Genomic DNA, 15,491 nt, shown 5'->3' with positions numbered 1-15,491 from the left:
TGCTGCCCCAATGTTTAATGAGCTTAATCCTGGTATTGTTAGGCTTGAAATTCAAGCAGCTCAATTTGAGTTGAATCTCGTGATGTTCCAAATGTTGTAGACAGTGGGTCAATTTAGTGGGCTACCTACTAAGGATCCTCATCTCCATCTTCGTTCATTTTTTGAGGTGAGTGATTCCTTTAAGTTACAAGGCGTTACGGAAAGGCCTTGAGGTTGAAATTGTTCCCTTTTCCTCTAAGGGACAGAGCTAGAACTTGGCTCAATACACTTCCTTCTAACTCAGTGACTGCATGGAATGAGCCAGCTGAGAAGTTTTTTATTTTCCTCCAATGAAAAATGCTAAGTTTTGCAAAATGAGATTATTTCTTTTCAACAGTTGGAGGATGAGTCGGTGTATGATGCTTGGGAGAGGTTCAAGGAATTATTGAGGAAGTGCTCACATCATGGAATCCTGCATTGCATTCAAATGGACACTTTTTATAATGGTCTCAACGCCTCCACACCCATGGTTTTGGATGCTTTGGAAAATGGGGATATTCTTTCTAAGTCTTACAATGAAGCATATGAGATTTTGGAGTGGATTTCCAACAATAATTACCAATGGTCTAATGCTAGAGCCTCAACGGGAATTAGATGCTTTGACAGCTTTGATCACTCAAGTATCATCTATGACCAACCTTTTGAAGACCATGAGTATGGGGAATAACTTACAACCGGCTCCTATGGGCCATGTAGCGAATGTTTCTTGTGTTTATTATGGAGGAGGACACATATTTGATAGTTGTCCTTGTAATCCTGCTTCGGTTTGTTACTTGGGGAATCAAAATGACAATCGCAACAATCCATATTCTAACTCTTAAGATCCGAGTTGGAGGAATCATCCAAACTTTTCTTGGGGAGGTCAAGGGGCTAGTTCAAGTGGTGCAGCCATTCCAAACAAGCCTACTTATCCACCAGATTTTTCTCAACAACAACAACCAAGAGCTCAACCTCCTCCTCCACAAGTTTCACAAACAAGCTCTTTGGAGAATTTGATGAAAGAGTATATGGCCAAGAATGATGCAGTGATTCAAATTCAAGCTCCATATTTGAGGAACCTAAAGATTCAAATAGGATAGCTAGCCAATGAGTTGAGGAATAGACCACAAGGCACCTTGCCTAGTGATACTGAAAATCCAAGGAGAGATTGCAAGGAGCATTGCAAGGCGATCACTTTGAGGAGTGGTAAAAATCTGGAGTTGAATAAGGAAAAATCTAAGAGTAAAAATGAGCCCACTTCAATCCAAAGTAGTGTGAAAAAGGGAGAAAGCGTTGGAATTTCGAATTTGTCAAAAGTTGATCCTCAAGAAAATGTTGCAGCAATTCCTCAGCAAAATGCATTAGAGAAGCTAATTAGCAAGCCACCTCCACCATTTCCTCAATGGTTTCAAAAGCAGCAGCAAGATAGCCAATTCAGGAGATTTCTAGATGTTTTGAGGCATCTCCACATCAACATACCTCTGTTGGAAGCTTTGGAACAAATGTCCAACTATGTGAAGTTCTTGAAGGATATTTTGACGAAGAAGAGGAGACTTGGAAAATTTGAAACAATAGCTTTGATTAAAGGTTGTAGGGTTATTTTGAAGAATAAAATTCCTCCTAAGTTGAAGGATCCGGGCAGTTTCACAATTCCAATTTCTATTGGGGGACGAGAAATTGGTAAAGCTCTTTGTGATTTGGGAGGTAGTATTAATTTGATGCCCATGTCCATTTTTAAGAAGTTGGGAATTTGAGAAGCAAGGCCAATTACACTAACATTGCAATTAGTTGACCGTTCTAAGGTGCATCTGGAGGGAAAGGTTGAAGACAGCCTAGTACAAGTTGACAAGTTCATTTTTCTGACAGATTTTATTATTCTTGACTATGAGGAAGATAAGGAGGTTCCAATCATTTTGGGGAGACCATTCCTTGCAACCGAGAGGACTTTGATAGATGTTGAAAACGGAAAGCTCACCATTCGATCTCAAGATGAACAAGTAACATTCAAGGTTTTTAATCCTATATGCTCACCTATTGAAGCTTGTTTAGCCATTAGTTCTTCCAACTCCAAGATGATTCAAAAGATGCATGAAAAGCATAGCAAGGGACTGAGGGAAAATGTCCATTTTGAAGATATTGAGAAAGGTGGCGAGCCATGGAAAAGTAAGGAAGAAGAACCATCCCATCCTCAAAATCTCAGAAGAAAAAGAAACATGGTAGAAAGCCTCAGTAAAACATATTTGAATTGGGCATAGAGTGTTTTTTTCAAACTCTCTAATGAAATCAAGGCGTGATGGTGGGTTCTTATTGAACAAAGTGTATCCCAATGGTGTGGTGGAATTATATGATGAACATTTGGGGAGAGCATTTAAGGTGACAAGGAAATGAACAAATTTGGGGGAAGCGAGGTTGAGCGATACACTACCTCGGTCTCCTTGAAAGATCATTAAAAAAAATGTGAAGTTTGGGTTGCTATGGTATTTGGAGGAATCATTTGTAAAGCAGCCCAACACAAAAATAAAAATAAAAGAAAGGCAAAAACATATGTTCTTTAGTTAGTTATTTTTATTTTTGTTAGTTTAATTTCATTTTATTGTGTTGTTTTTTGAAGTGGTTATATGTTTGTTCTTATATTTCAGGTGTTAAATAGCAAGAAAATGGTGTTTTGGAAGTAATTTGGGGGTTTGAAAAGTTTGTGAAAATTTTGCTGAATCAAAACGGGGAGAAAAATGGACCCATTTCCGAAAAATTAAGGGATTCCGCCTCCTGGAGCAAAATTTTGGACTTGGGACAAGCACAAGTCAGAGAGCTCTGTGATACATCGCGACAATAGTGTGTGGGCTCCCGAGAAAACTAGGGATTAATTTAAAAAAAAACAAATTAAACAAAAATAAGCCCCCCAACCCGATACCCCTCCTCTTTCTCTCTCTTTCTCTTCCCACTAGCCCTAGCCGCCACCCCCAACTCTCATCACCATCTTCATCAGCTCTGACCTTCAGCCTCCGTTGCCAGAACCACCTAGAACCCTCAACCCCCGAGTTGACCCTCCATCATCTCCGGCCTCTACCTCACATTACCGTACCCATTCTCCCCAGCTCCGTGCGCAGCCCAATCACGTGCAATCCCTAGCCTCCGAGCCCCAGCCTTGAACCCTATCCCCAAATCTGCGGCGCACCAGCTCCGTTTGATAGCCATCGTGCCCACCCTCCTTGCGAGCCCAGCTCAGAAACTCGCTAGCGCCGAGAGCCTCATCCGTGCCTTCACCCATGCCTACAGTGCACCCAATCCGAGCACAGCCCCAATCTCAGGCGTGAAAATTCAAGAACCTAGCCGAGAGCCCATACCACCTCAGCTTTGCCTTCCCTGTGCAATTTTGTAGCACCCAAACCCACGGTGCCTCCCCCCTCCCCCCGAGAACCCCTAGGTGCCTTCGCCGTGAGCCCAAATCGAACACCGAGCCCAACTCATAGATACATGACTCATCTTTCTTCCAGTCCCAAGAGCTTCGCCATGAGCTCCATTTCTTTTTGTTGTGGTATCTCAAGCACACGAGAAGCCCCAAGTTACTTTCAGCGGTCCATTTAATTGCATTCAAGCACACTTTGATTTTAAGGGAAATAGCTATGCCTTTACAGCTCATTAATGGGTAAATTTTCATTCTCTTTGCAATATTGATCTGTGATTGTGCAATTCTCTTACTAGGCAGCATCTCTTTTGGATTTTTGGGCCGATTTTTATATAATCTTTGAGGTATTTTGATTATGTAAAGTTCATTTGGATGTCCTGTTTGTGCATTTCTAACATTCTCATTGTTGCGCAACATTGATTTTGACCTTTCTATTCTTTGAAGTTGTTTCTCTATTCTTGGAAAAAATTATTAGCAGCTATATTTGGATTTTCGGGCAGTCGTTTGAGATACTACACAGGTCAAAATTATTGTCGGTGTCGTCTCCGTGATTGAGAATTGTGTTATTGAGTTGCTTTGAGATGATTAGCAGGTGGAAGTTTTTGTTTGTATTGCTCGATTCTATTTTTTCGATTGTGATCTATCATTGGTGAGAACCAATAGCCAATCTTGCCAAAGCTTTGCACCAACAAATGGCAGCCACTCAATCAACTCCACCACCTACCAAAAAGACAACATTCGCTTCTAAATCGAACCTATCCCTTCATATGACAATTCTGAAGGATAGGTGAGGAGTTTTCTTATCTCAGCTTGCTTTTTTTTTTATCTTGCCATCTAGTTTGTTTATCACTATTTGAAAGAAAAAAAGAGGGTTGAAGAGTGCACTCCCTTGAATCAAAGGAAAATGTTTTGAAAAAAAATATCAGAAAAAAGTCAAGAAAAGAAAAAGAAAAAAAAAAGTAATCAAGTATGCGTGTAAATAAGTTTGGGGGTGCAACTCTTTAAATAAAAGAAAAGCTTATTTTAGTTTTTGTTTTTGTATGCTAGTAATAAAGGCTAGTGGCAAGAGTTATATTTTGTTGTGGGGTGTTCTTTGGGGAAATTAATGTGTGCATTGATTTAGGTCCTACAAATATTGAGGTGCTTAGGGTGATTTGGGCAAAAATTAATCTCTCTTATCCTACCTTCACCCTAGTCTACCATTACATGCTTGATAAAGTCCATTTGATCTTTGGTGTGGTTTTATGGATGCATTATTTAAGCTTTAGGACCAAGGTCTGGTTTGATGTTTGGTGATTGAAAATGTTTAGGATAAGTTATGCATGCACTAAATGGAGAATCACTTGACTCATATTTTGACAGCAACATTAATACTTGAAGATTTTGGTTTAAGGCTTGTGTAAGTTTGAAATTCAGCTTCTCTTATTCAAAATAAAATTCCTGACAGCCTTCCCCTTTTTAGCATTGGCAAAGAAAAGTTTATCCTCTCTTGTCGTGTCTTGTTTTTGTCTTCTAATTTTTGTTCTTTTGTTGTTCAATTTGTGGTGTCTTTTGTTTCTTTAGTTGTCTTTTTAGATTTGTCGCTTGAGGGCGAAAAATGTCATAAGTTTGGGGGTGTGATAACTCTTGAATAAAGAGTTATTTTTATACTTTTAAGCTTATAAATATAGAGTTAGGTTGAGTGATGTTTGTGTATTATTGTTATTTTTAATTAATTCATTTCCTTTTTGTGTTCTTGTGTCCTTTTTGGTGTTTTAGAGATGAAAGTAGAAAAATAAGGAATTTATGCATGAATTTTTCAAAGAAAAATAATGAAAAGTGAATTGGCTCTAAGTTGTTTAATTTGTGCTGAAATGTCAGGTTTTGCAGTAGAAAAAATAATTTTGCTGGAGCATTTTCAGCAGGATACAAAGAGGAAAATTTCGCATATGAATGAGAGACACGTGACACCATTAATTGAGTTGGCAAGGAGTGATGAGGTGGTGAAAATCAGAGGAAATGGACTGAATTTTGGAGTAATTTCTAGAAGCAATGGTAGAGACTCATGTGAAAGGAAGGGGGGGGGGCATTTTTGGGACATGAGAAAAAAGTGTTTTGTACCCTAGCTAAAAGTAAAGAAAATGACAGCATCCATTACCCAATTCAGCCATCTTTTAGAGGAATAAGCACCAAGTACAAGAGAGATCAGCAATATAAAGAAGGAAAGAGAAGAAGGAAGAAGAGGAAAAGAAGAGAAGATTGATTCCATCATCATTTTTTGGCTGTTTCTTCTCCCTTGTTATTTCTTTCCTATTTTCTTTTAGGATTTGGTTTTTTATTACTCATGGATAGATTTAATTTGTATTTGTGTTTCTTGTTTTAGCTATGAACTAGATCTTTTGAGGCTTTGATTATTAATGAACTCTATGTCCTAATTCTAAATTTCTAGCACTTTATTTTAGCAATTTACCCATTGTTCATTCAAATGTGCTTATTGATAAATTCTTGCTATTGTTTGACCACCAATGGAAAGATATTGAGTTATATTTGTGCTGGGAAGTTTGAATATAATTGATAGATTTGAATGACATAAGTGAATAATCTGGTTAGGTTATGTTCGTGAATAGCATAGGAATGTGTTATTTACCTTGTATAACCATTATTAATTGATGTTTAAATTTTGGGTTCTGAAACTTGATTGACATAGGAATATGTTAAATTAGGTGAAAGAATTAATACCATAGGATTTGGAAAAGTTCTATGAGCTAATTTGGAATTATTGTTTACTCTGGGTAATTTTGCTAAGATTTTGCTGCAAAAACATACAGGTCATTTGACATAGAGTGATTGAATAATTCAAGCCCATTTCAACCAATTGATTTACCTCATTCTTAAATTAGCATTGTAATTTGTTTTTGAGCATTTTTAATTGATTCCAAGTAGTGTTAGTTTACAAAGTCAAAACAATTTAATTTTGTTACTTTTGCAATTGTTTGACAATTAATTTGTGCATTTAGTTTTAATTTGCAATCCCTGTGAAGAAAATCTTGAATATTTATAACTTTATTACTTGTTTTGTGTCTGTGTACACTTGCACATGATTGATAAAAAAATATCACAACAATTCCTAACAGGCTGTGAAGGTAACTTTTCTTGATTTTGTGGCTTACTTTGACTTAATGAAGTGGCTATTTGACCCATAGTGTTCTCTAGATTTTTCATGGATGCTTTAGCATATCTGCCATTGATGGATCCTGAGCTTGTGAGATAGGGGGTTGTTGAGGATGAGGTGCATAGGCTTGTTGGGGACTTTGTTGGTAAGGAAATCCTGGTAGTCTAGTAGGTACGATTTTTTGTTGATTCTCATATCGAAGATTATGATGTTCCTTCATCCCTTCATTATAAGTTATATCATAAGGATCATACCTTTGCCTAGGTTGCCCTGGGAGTCCCCCCATTGCAGTTACATGCTCATTGATGTCCTCTTGAAGTGTGGGACATGCATTAGTAGGATGCCCCACCAACTGACATATGCCACAAGGTCTCACTTGCTGACCTAAAGCCATTTATTGAACCATACTAGTCAACTGTGCAAGATGTTGCTATAATTTAGAGTTTGTCTAATTTACTCCCTTAACTGAAACCTTATGACGAACTCCAAACTGTTGAGGGTTGTCTACCATATTAGAAATTAAACTCCTAGCTGCAGCAGGAGTCTTGTCAACCAGTGCTCTTCCATTTGTTGCATCAATCATGCTCCAGTCCAATGGAAATAGTCATTCATAAAAGTATTGGATCAAGAGTTGTTCACTTATTTGGTGGTGGGGAGAGATAGCACATAGCCTCTTAAATCTCTCTCAATACTCATATAATGACTCCCCAGTCTATTGGCGAATGCCACAGATTTCCTTCCTTATACTACCAACCATAGATGCTGGGAAGTAATGTTCCAAGAACATTATTGACAGTTCTAGGAGGAAGGTAATAGAGTCATTCCTTTGCACCATCCTTCAAAGAAAATGGAAATGCTCTCAATTTTATCTGCTCTTCCGTTAATAACGCTGGCTTCATAGTAGAGCAGACTAAGTGAAACTCTGTCAGATGCATATTCGGGTCCTCTCCTGGTAGCCCATGGAAAGAGGGTAGTAAATTTATGAGGCCCGACTTGAGTTCAAAGTTAACGACCAACGCCGGATATTGAATAAATAGAGGTTGATGGTCTAGATTCGGTGCCACCAACCCTTTCATTGTCCTTTCTTGAGCCATCTGAGGCTTAACTAACGTTTCAGAGTCAGAATCGATGTCAGATGGTAATGGTATTTGTACTGGCTTGACTTTCCTTCAATGTTGAACGAGTGGATTGTCAGTGATAGTCCTTGAAGAGAGGGATGACGATGTCTCAATATATTGCTTTATGGCTTGTAGTCTTTCTTGAGTATTGTCACCATACATATACCTGTTGGGAAAACTTTATACGAGATATTTATTTATTTTCATGTAGATCTAATACTAAACAAATTAATATGAGATAACCTAGAACATGTTTCTAAAATTGAATTCAAAGAGAAACAATGATAAGAATACTTACAATATACGCAGCGGAATGAATGAGTCCTTCCTTCAGTTTCTCTAACCCTTGTATCCTTTCTGTCGCAGAGTATTATCAAGAAACTGAAGTGATCTTCTTTTATCTTCATAGTCTACCAATGTATCCTTAGAATCACCTAGACTAGAGTGGACAATTCTCAACACATGAGATAGATATAGAAAGAAGAAGAGAAAATAACAAAGAGGCTTAGAAAATGACTTGTGTTTAGAGAGAATCTAAAACCTATAAGAAAATTTGACTTGTGACTTGTCAAACTTGTGTTTTGACTTCTCTCTAAGCACTCCTTTTATAGACTCAATTAGTCCATTTAATTTAATTAAAAAATCAATAAAATAATATTCAATTCGAAGCCCTAGGTCAAAATTATCATGGGCTTTAGGCCCGTGAAATTTCCCATTTGATTATCAGCCCATTGGACTTTAAATCATGGCTTGTATTATTTTCTATTGATTTAATTAATTAAATAATTATTTAAATCCTTTATCAAATTAATTATTTATAATTTGAACCTTAATTTAAACTTATTTATTAATTTAGATACCAAATTATCTTAATTAATAAATCTGCCATGATTTCTCTTTTCTTCTCAAAATTACATAACTCTGTGAAACTATCCAAAATTGACTTGGTCAACTTTGATAATTCTAATTGATAAATAAATCAATTAATTGAGACTATCTAGATGATTTTATCCAAGGTACAATGGGGACCATGGGCTTATGAAATCAAACTCCAATAAGTTATCATAAATCTAACAAATAAATTTACTAACTTATTAATTCCTTGTGACTCCACTATAGACTCGGAATTGCACTCTTGAATTCATAGAACGCTCTATAACAAATATAGATACACTATTAATTATCCATTGTTACAACCATAATTGTCACTCAATCCTCTATAGACGGTCTATAATGAGATAGGACTAAAATACAGTTTTACCCCTCATTGTATTTTATCCTTAAAACACTTAGTTCCTTGTAAATGATATTTCAGTAAACTAATTAAATTACTGAAATGAGATCTCTATTATTTAACACATTGAACCAATCTAACAGGAAACCATCGTTTCACTTCTTCATCAGAAGCTATAGATGTTCATATCTATACTTAACACTCCCACTCAATTATACTACCGAGTTCCCAAGATGTAAGTATAAGCTAGTCCGTAGGGTAAGATGGTAACGAACAAGTCAAAGAACTCAAATAATACAATCAGTTAGAATACTAACCACTCATAATTAAGATTGAATTGACCTATAGTCAACTATATGATATGACTAGAATAGATAATAACGGTATGCTTACTTATCTTATCAATTGTCAATATCGGTCCTGTCCGATGGAACAAATACATCTGATCTTATCTACTTTGCTAATGTACTGGAAAGAACATAACAATACAATGTGTAAATAGATCATATCGTAGATTGACAAGTCAATGGAAATCCTGTGCACTGACTAATCCTAGGACTAACTTATTTTGAACATATAATCATATTTATATTCCACTGTGATTACGTCACTATAAATATGATTAGCTATATGCTCGGGATTTAATAGAAGTTTATATTAAACAAATAATCATGAAAATAAAACATGTGAGCAAAGTGATTGACCAAGTCAAAAAATGATTTCTATTCTTCTTTTGATAATAAAATGAGATTACAAAGAATTTGGGTTTTAATGAGGGCATAAAACCCCAACAAACTCTCACTTGCACTAATTGAAACTAATGCCTTAATTCTACTATTCCCATTTCCTTGATATGCTTATCAAATGTAGCTTCTGGTAGTGTCTTTCTAAACGGATCTGCAAGATTTTCTTCAGTTGCAATCTTCATAACCATTACATCTCCCCTGGCCACATATTCTCGAATAATGTGATACTTCCTTTATATATGCTTATTCTCTTGTGACTTTAAGGTTCTTTCGCTCCTGTATTGTCACAAAACAACACAAGCAGTTTATCCATTTCTGGAATAACACCAAGATCCGAATATAACTTCTTTAACCAGACTATTCCCTTAGCTGCTTTTGACGCGGATATGTACTCAGCCTCCATGGTGGAATCTGAGATTGCAGACTGCTTTACACTTCTCCAAATCATAGGTCCACCCCCAAGAGTAAACACCATTCCAGAAGCAGACTTCCTGTCATCGACATCAGTCTGAAAATCTGAATCGGTGTAGCCTACAGGGTTCAGAACACCACCCTTGTAGACTAGCATATAATTCCTAGTCCTCCTTAAATACTTCAAGATATGCTTAACTTCTATCCAATGTTTCGGTCTTAAGTTTGACTGACACCTGCTCACTACTCCCACTGCATAGCAGATATCTGGTGTAGTACACAACATGGCATACATCAGACTTCCAACTGCAGATGCGTAAGGAACTTTTCTCATTGCATCTTCCTCTTCAGGAGTCTGGGGAGACTGCTTCTTTGAAAGATGAATTCCATGGCGGGACGGTAGACGCCCTTTCTTGGAATTTTTCATTGAGAAACGTTCAAGCACTTTATCAATGTAAGTTTCTTGAGATAGAGCTAAGAGTCTATTCTTTCTATCCCTGATGATCTAGATACCTAGAACATAACTAGCTTCACCCAAATCCTTCATCTGGAATTGAGTGCTCAGCCAATTCTTCACATCTGATAATTTCTTAACATTGTTTCCAAAGAGTAAGATATCATCTACATAAAGAACCAGGAATACCACTATTTAATTTGCCTTCAGTTGGTAAAGACAAGGCTCATCAATATTTTGTTCAAAGCCATAGGTTTTGATTATTTCATCAAACCTAAGATTCCAGGAACGAGAAGCTTGCTTAAGCCCATAGATGGACATATTCAACTTGCAAACTTTTCCTTCTTGTCCAGCTACTTTAAATCCTTCTGGCTGATCCATATAAATGACTTTGTCAAGCTTTTCATTAAGAAAAAGTTGTCTTGACGTCCATTTGTCAGATCTCATAGTCGAGAGCGGCTGCAATGGATAGGAGGATGCGAAGGGACTTGAGCATGGCTACCAGACTAAAAGTTTCCTTAATTCAACGCCTTCTCTTTGGGTATAACCCTTTGCCACTAATCGAGCTTTATAAGTCTTGATATTTCCATCAACACCTCATTTCTTCTTGTAGATCCATTTGCACCCAATGGCCCTAAAGTCACTAGGTTCTTCCACAAGATCCCAGATGGAATTTGAGTACATGGACTCCATTTCTTGTTTCATGGCTCTAGGCCATAGTTCCTTTACAAGGCTAGCCATTGCCTGTTTGAAAGACAATGGATCATCATTACTAGTGTCACCAACAACCATATTGGTTTCACCATCCAAACCATAGCGAACTAGGTTCCTACAAACCCTCCCACTACGACGAGGCTCTGTGACTATGTGCTCAGGAATAATGGTATATTCTTCATTTAAATCGCCTTGCGTTGGTTGGACATGAAGAGTGGGAATTTCATCTTCAACTTGCGTTGATGAAGATGGAACATTGGTTGGAGTCAAATCCTTAACCATCTCCTCTAAAACTACTTTGCTGAGAGGTTTGAAGTTTTGGACATAGTCATTTTCCAAGAAAGTAGCATTCTGTAATGACCCAACTATTTCTAAGACCTTGGACCATTAAAACTACTATACATAGCTACTACTTTTGGAGAAAACATACATAAGAAATAATCATAACTTTATTAAAACTCCAAAATAAATATTGTGCAAATTACAAAATAAGATGCAAAATATGGTATGGGTACCCATTGTTTAATAAAACATAACATAAACTTTAATTCAATTGTTTAAAAACTAAATGTGGAATTACAAAAGAAACATAATTCAAAATACTAAATAACGTCATCCTCGATCGACATGCAGTCCACTTAGTCCATTCATCCTTAACACACAAGCCAAGCTACCAAGAATCCTTCCGCCTCCATAATCATTTTCCTGCATCACACTAAAAATAAAGGAGTGAGCCTAATGCCCAGCAAGGAAAATCTACTAACACATATAACCATAAAACTATATCATAAACATATACTAGAAAACATATGACTATAAATGAAACATTTATCATATAGGACTACAATGGCCATCATACTTCTTGGGGCTCATTAGCTAAGCAAGTTATATGCCCATACATTTGTGGGGCTTGCTATCTAAGCAAGTCATATGCCCATAAGTTCTTGGGGCTTGCTAGCTAAACAAGTCATATGCCCAATGACTATAAAACATACTATACATATACATATCATAACATAAACATATCATACCATATTATAACATATAAGAACATAAAATATATCCTATTTTCCTTACCAAAAGCCGAGATATTTGGGAATAAGAACGAGATTAGAAACTCCTATAAACCAACAGTAAAATGGTGAAAATCTCTAAAGAACAAAAATGAAATGAGAAATAAACCATCAAGAAGAAACTTACCAAAAAGAACCTTACGTTTCAAGAACTTAAATACCTAATCAAGAATCAATAACAAGAGTTAGGATCTAAATAAAAGAAACTAAAGAAAACTATAGACTCATAAAGAATTGGACTTAAGGAATAGGAATACCTTGAATGACCTTAGGGATTGGTCTAAACCTCAATACCGAAATCACACTATTTCTCACTTCCCAAGTGTTTATAAAAGCTTAGAATGATAAAGCTTTAACCAAAAACTCAAGTGTATCTCTCTATAGTAACACTAGCACCTTGGAGGCTTTGATCAAATGCTTGAAGAATGAAGAAAATGGCTGAGCACTAGGTCCTATTTATAGAGTTAAACTAACCCCTTTTAATTTGAATAAATAAATGATTATAAAATGAAAAATATTTGAATTTTCGTTCAACTAACGCCCAGAACTCGGCCAAAATCGTTCAAAGGCAGGTCTAGGTGGTTAAGGGTATTTTTAAAATTCAAAAATCAAACTTTCAAAAATACATTCATGGAGCCGATATATCGCCCCCTATAGGCGATATATCGCCTCACTCTGTATTCCCGAGCCTCGTTAGATCGTTCGTGCAAAGTCGATGTGTTTTTTGTATCTTCCGTAAGCAATATATCGGCCCCTATGCTGCGATATATCGGCATACGTTGATATATTAAACACGTATTTGCACTTTTCAGCATAAATTGAATTGGATAAATAACTTTGACTGAGTCATATTACGATCCTAACAGTTGCTAGAAGGTTCTAGAGCTTCTAGATCTTTCTTTTATTAAAATTATTCATCAAAATACTTAATTCCTTAATAATCATAATTATGACAAGTGTCACACTCTTATTAGCTCTATCTAAACCATAGGTTATAATAATAATACATCTATGACCAGCAATATTAATCAAACCTTATGTTATAATTAATATTCTTAAACTATAGGTTAAACTTACAAAATCCATAACTGTTGCTATGAGTTTCCAACTAAGTCCCGAATTGAATCAAAATCCACGGTAACTAACATACTACTAACTAATACTAACCACTGCCACTACTACTATTTAGCTAGCTAAGTAAATATTTTGGGACTCTACACATTCATAGAAGTAAACACTTTCTTTTCTAAATGACTATAGAAAAGTCCACCCCGAGTACCATTAGGATAGCCAACAAAGATGCAAACTTCAGTTCGTGGTTCTAGCTTTCCTTCCTTTTTCCTCAGGACGTGAGCGGGACAGCCCCAGATTCTATAATCGCGTAAACTAGGTTCACAACCATTCTAGCGTTCTAAAGGTGTTTTGGGGGTTGATTTTGACGGCACGACATTGAGAATGTCGTTCGCAGTTTCAATAGCATGTCCCCGGAACGAAGTTGGTAGAGTTGAGCAACTAAGCATGCATCTAACCATTTCCAATAAAGTTTTGTTTCGGCGTTCCGCTACACCATTTTTTTGCAGAGTACCTGGGGCAGTAAGTTGTGATAAAATCCCAAGTTCAGTTAAATGATCTTGGAACTACATATCCAAATATTCTCTACCCCTATCAAATCGCAAGATCTTTAACATTTTACCTAATTGGCTCTAAGCCATTGCTAGGAATTCCTAAAACTTTGAAAATGATTCTGATTTCCTCTGCATTAGGTAAAGACATGAGTATCTAGAGTAATCATCAATGAAAGTGGCGAAATACTCAAAACCACCCCTGACTTGTACATTCAAAGGCCCACAAACATCTTAAAGAACAAGATCAAGTGGTTCTTTGGCCCTATCACCCTTTGCAGAGAATGGACGCTTGGTCAGTTTGCCTTCTAGATACGCTATTAATTATCCATTTTTACAACTATAATTGTCACTCAATCCTCTATAGATGGTCTACAATGAGATAGGACTAAAATACTGTTTTACCCCTCATTGTATTTTATCCTTAAAACACTTAGTTCCTTGTAAATGATATTTCAGTAAACTAATTTAATTACTGAAATGAAATCTCTATCATTTAACACCTTGAACCAAACTAAAAGGAAACCATCGTTTCACTTCTTCATCAGAAGTTATAGATGTTCATATCTATGATTAACACTTCCACTAAATTATACTACCGAGTTCCCAAGATGTAAGTATGGGCTAGTCCGTAGGGTAAGCTGGTAACGAACAAGTCAAAGAACTCAAATAATACAATCGGTTAGAATACTAACCACTCAGAATTGAGATTGAAATGACCTATCATCAACTATATGATATGACTAGAATAGATAATAACGGTATGTTTGCTTATCTTATCAACTGTCAATATCAGTCCCGTCCGATGTAACAAATACATCCGATCTTGTATACTTTGCTAATGTACTAGAAAGAACATAACACTACAATGTGTAAGTAGATCATATTGTAGATTGACAAGTTAGTGTAAATCTTGTGCCCTGGCTAATCTTAAGACTAACTTATTTTGAACATATAATCATATATATATATTCCATTGTGATTACATCACTATAAATACGATTAGCTATATGCTCGGGATTTAATAAAAGTTTATATTAAACAAATGATCATGAAAATAAAACATGTGAGCAAAGTGATTGACCAAGTCAAAAAATGATTTTTATTCTTTTATTGATAATAAAATGAGAACAAAGAATTTGAGTTTTAATTAGGGCATAAAACCCCAACAATACCTGCAATCAAAAGTTTAAACTAGTTAGTATGTAGATAATTAAATTGAATAATAAAAAGACTTAGAATAGTCCCCGGCAACGACGCCAAAAATTTGAGGGTATCGTATGCTGTATCAAATTTAAATGTTTATTTTATCAATCACTTATACCTGCTACTTCAGTATATCGGTAAATAAGGGTCGAACCCACAAGGACTATGATCAAATTATTATTCAAAATAAGAACTAAACATAAATTAGATAGGAGGTTTAGTTTTAAAAACTGAAAAATATAAAATGAAATAATGATCAAAGATTAAATAACAAAGGATAAAACGATATTAAAGAAATAGTCAATAATTACTCTCCACCTTCGACAATCAATCTATCA

At 36.0% G+C, this 15,491-nt stretch overlaps 1 non-coding gene across 1 annotated transcript; it reads right to left on the bottom strand.

Moving 5' to 3' along the window:
• Positions 1-342: 342 nt before the first annotated feature.
• Positions 343-450, bottom strand: LOC133807901 (small nucleolar RNA R71). Its single transcript, XR_009879786.1, has one exon. It is a non-coding gene; the product is annotated as a small nucleolar RNA R71 (small nucleolar RNA).
• Positions 451-15,491: the final 15,041 nt, after the last annotated feature.

Source organism: Humulus lupulus, chromosome X (genome assembly GCF_963169125.1).
Source record: "Humulus lupulus chromosome X, drHumLupu1.1, whole genome shotgun sequence".
Taxonomy (NCBI): domain Eukaryota; kingdom Viridiplantae; phylum Streptophyta; class Magnoliopsida; order Rosales; family Cannabaceae; genus Humulus; species Humulus lupulus.
Note: the sequence above shows the minus strand (reverse complement) of the source record. Positions and strands in the feature narration are given on the sequence as shown.